At 33.9% G+C, this 4,286-nt stretch overlaps 1 long non-coding RNA gene across 1 annotated transcript; it reads left to right on the top strand.

Moving 5' to 3' along the window:
- The first annotated feature begins 1,373 nt into the window (after nucleotides 1–1,373).
- Nucleotides 1,374–2,922, top strand: LOC104266668. Its single transcript, XR_717664.3, has 4 exons — nucleotides 1,374–1,487; nucleotides 1,829–1,988; nucleotides 2,239–2,280; nucleotides 2,828–2,922. It is a non-coding gene; the product is annotated as an uncharacterized LOC104266668 (long non-coding RNA).
- Nucleotides 2,923–4,286: the final 1,364 nt, after the last annotated feature.

The raw sequence follows: 4,286 nt of genomic DNA, 5'->3' as shown, positions 1-4,286 counted from the left end.
TTAATTTATTCTTAGTTTTGGCAACAGTCCTTTTATGCGAGAAAAATTGAAAATGTCGTACAAATTGCCAAAATTTACACATTTTCAGAATTAATATCTTTAATAATGTCATTAATTTATTCTTACGTGACAAAGCAAGGCATTTATTATAGTAGCGTGGGGGAAGATGGGACATGTATTCGTTGTACATTCTCGTCCCATTTAATATAGTAAACAAAGAATATTCAAGGATTTATAAAACCGTATTCTTACGTCTCCCATGAACTGTTGTCAATAGGTTAAAACACGATCATGATATTAAAATATTATGTGCTAAACGTGTCTCATCTTACCCCACAATGGTTCGTACACCATCTATACTCATTATTAGTTAAGACGCTTCACAACGCGGCCCCAATACGTTTATATACATTAGTTGAAAACATATACATAAGCTACAAGTTATTATGCTGCAAGCTCGAGGCATTAAATGTTTATTTCAAAGCGTACTGTGTGTCTGGACTCTATAGTCTGAATTCTAAACAGTATCTGTCTGGCACAGCCTAAACTGCGCTGAACCGCGGCGCTTCTAAGAAAAACTACAATACTTCCTATTAAACTGAAGACAATTTCGATACTCAGTCTATCAAAAACAAGAGGGCAGATGACAACGTATTGGTGTTGTCAGCCTTACGTTGTAAACGAATTAATAAAATATTAATCACAAAGTTACATACGTTGTAACTAATATAGTCACGAGGTGTTTGAAACAAAACATCCGCGTTATAACAACTCTCGTTGCCCCGCCACGCGAAGATAAATAAACCACACACAAAGTTGTTGTGTAATAAGGTAACACATTTGATGTAAAACAATAGTAAACATAGTAAGGTGAGAGAAGATGAGACACCTTTCCAAAACACACACGTTTTGAAACAAAACATCCGCGTTATAGTGTTGTCCTTATCTCATTTAATAGGTACAAATCACAGTCAAGGAATTGGAAAACCGTATTATGATGACTGCCATAGACCGTTGTTAATTGTTAAGCACGGTCAGGATATTTGAATATTATGCGGTAAAGGTGTCTTGTCTCCCCCCACCCTATTATATGAACTATACAGAAGTAAATTCTCCTATTTAAACAACAGTAGCAGTTTGTAATATCTGTTTATTTTCCTTTAAACTTGAGAATATGAATTTTAACATGCAGGTTATTGTTATTAGATAAAGAAAACTTTTCTAAGTAACTTCACAGTATTACCTAAAAACACTAGTTCATCACAAAATAGATTATCTTTGCAAGTGAAGTGTATTAACGCTATTTCAGTCACGTTTTCTGTGTCTAGACAGAGTATCCTTACATAGAAACAAATTTCAGCGCTCCGAGAAAACAGTCAATCTCTTCCATAAAGCTGGAAATAATTCGGAAATATTTTAGCTTTTAATACCCAGTGCGCAAATCGTTTTGCCACATGTACATTTTCTCTTCTTTGGAAAAGATCAAAGTAAGTGGCTGGTTTGTAATTTTTGTAATGTTAAATCGAATGTTTGGAATATTTAAATGGGTATGCATATTTTATAAACGTGTACAGATACAGTCCTTATTGAATTAAAAATACAGTTCCATTTTACCATTCAAAATAGTACCGTTTACGAGTTATCGTTACTTATATTTGTACCTGCGATGACGCCGGTGCTTTCTGTGTGATAACTCGAAAATCGTACAGGATTGAACGAAAAAAGTAAAAATGTACATTTAATATAATAAGGACTATCTTTACACTAATTATAAATTAAGACTTTGGTTAAAATTTAAGTCAAGCAAAACAATTGTTTGTTTTTGCAGATGAACAAATCAGCGTTTCTTCTTGTGCTTGTTCTTGGACTGCTTGTTCTCACCGAAACTACTATTGCAGCTACACGCCGTCGAACCCACATTTCGCGGGCTCGCAAACCAAATCCTCGCCGCAGATGGGTTTTGGGACAGCAAAAACAATCAGAATTTGGTAAGTAGATAAACCAACATTTGTATTTGTTTAAAAAATCAAAATTGCTTGACAAAGTTGTAATTTAAATAAAAAAAATGTAATTTCCAACTTTGGGCCATATTAAAAATTAAATTATGGCGTTTATAAAAAAAATAGTTTCATATTAGCCTTATTGTTTAAAATTTCTAAAAAACAAAAGTCATATGTATAATATATATAAACTGGAAAAATCTCGTTTTAATTTGATCATTTAAATTTGACTTTTCAGAGGAAGATGTGAAAACCTTGCTTAATCACGATTTAGAAATATGTAAGTCTCTGGTCGTTTTTTAGGTTTAACTACAACACTATATAGAAATATTTATGTTGCCTTAAAACAGATACAGTAGGTTGGAGGAAGATGGGCTCCTTTTATATCTAGTTTACCTGTCCAATTTTAACAAAGAACGTTCAAAGAATTATAAAACTATATCCCCGCCACTCTTATAGAACGTTATTGTTTGTTTGAAACACGTTCAGGATATTTGGATGTCATTTACTTAGGGTGTCCCATCTTTCCCTACCGTAATATAAGTTATTAATTTACATTAAATGACCTTAACACAATATTTATTTATACATTGTTTTAAAAAGTACAATGTGTAGTTGGCTGGGGTAAGTTAGTACAAGCTGGTATTTTTTCCCCGATCCATTTGGTAATAATTTTTAATGTATATTTGACCATATCCTCACGACGAAGTTAAACACGTGAATCGAAAATATAAGATATTCCGTGCTCGAGTTATCCCATCTTACCCCACAGTTCTAAATATTTGTATGAGTTTTATCATTACGTTTACATTTATATTACTTAACAGCTGAAGAATAATCTGAAGATGATCGTCTCGGTTGATTGAATGATTAACCCACACGTTTTAAGACGGATCAAAAATAAAATCAAAACATGGCATATTATTTGAGTTTATATATTTAAAAAATAACTAGAAAATGGGCATTGCTTGAAAATCTACTAGAAAATGGGTATTGCTTGAAATCTGTGTTCACTAATTTTTTTCTCCAAGCAGTCAGACATTTAGAAAAAGTCACCACTATACGTGGTAAGTTTGTTAGTTATACGTGGCAAGTCGTTAGATATACGTGGCCAGTCGTTAGGTATACGTGGCAAGTAGTAACAACGAGGGTGAGAACGAAACATGACACCCGTGCTAAAACGAATGCGCTGATAAGGCAACTTGTACAATAGAAGCGATATACGTTTCTAAATCAAAACACAATGTATAGCTGGTTGCAGTAAGCATATGGCAAATAACGCTTGCGACCACGCAGCGTACTATGTGCCGATTTTCGTGGAAAACCGTAGTGAAAACAAAGCTTTGCGCTTAGGTACTATATACAGAGCACCACGATACCAACGCATATTTAGTATATCAAATCTTACAGTCATGAACCACACACTCATTTTTTGCTTCACTTATTTGCTCTTATGCAAGTTGCTGATGGTTGGCCAAAAGGTGGCAGACGAGGCAGTGGTTACGACACAGATGCTGGAAATGGAATTATTGACAGTCCTTTTGGCCGCGTTGAGTAAGTCATTGGTGGCTTATCCTAACTAATCGGTACATTTTTTATTTTTGTACATTAATCCAATGCATATAACTTCTTTTAGCGAAAGTTTAAGTTCCACTTTATCATGTTTTGATTTATAGATTAGACACTATATATACTACATGCTATGCTGAATCGGTACTTTTGTTCCTACAAGTAAATTTTCAACACTATTTTGTGTTAAAATGCTCACTATGTATCACTGGTACGGGCTGTTATATTAGATTTTCTCTTCTGTTCCGTTTCTTGAAACTATTGTGGTACCTGTATTGGAGCATGTCTATCCATTTATAATTTTTATTTTTCATTGCTATATGCACCTTTAATTTTCTGTGCATTCCAGGGTGTTGGACATTGGTTCTTTCGGAGTAAATGGTAAGATTTTTTTGTTTGGGCAAACAGAACTTACAAAAAAATACAACTACAAAATATCGCAAAAAATTAAATGAATGTATTATTTTAAATTTTCACACTTATTTCAATATCACTCATTTATATCTTCCCGTGGCATGACAACGACATTCATTATAATGCGGTTGTACATCACCTATTATACCCATTACTGGTTAAGACGCCTCACCACCACAGAAATAAAAAAAGAATAGAACGCGCATCTTCAATGTCGGTAAAGGAGAGAAGTGATACACACTCTCTCTTTCGCGGGTCGTTCCCGTTTACTATTGAAGTCAATGGAATCGAGGGCGCTTTATG

Source organism: Ciona intestinalis, unplaced genomic scaffold (assembly GCF_000224145.3).
Source record: "Ciona intestinalis unplaced genomic scaffold, KH HT000140.2, whole genome shotgun sequence".
Taxonomy (NCBI): domain Eukaryota; kingdom Metazoa; phylum Chordata; class Ascidiacea; order Phlebobranchia; family Cionidae; genus Ciona; species Ciona intestinalis.
Note: the sequence above shows the minus strand (reverse complement) of the source record. Positions and strands in the feature narration are given on the sequence as shown.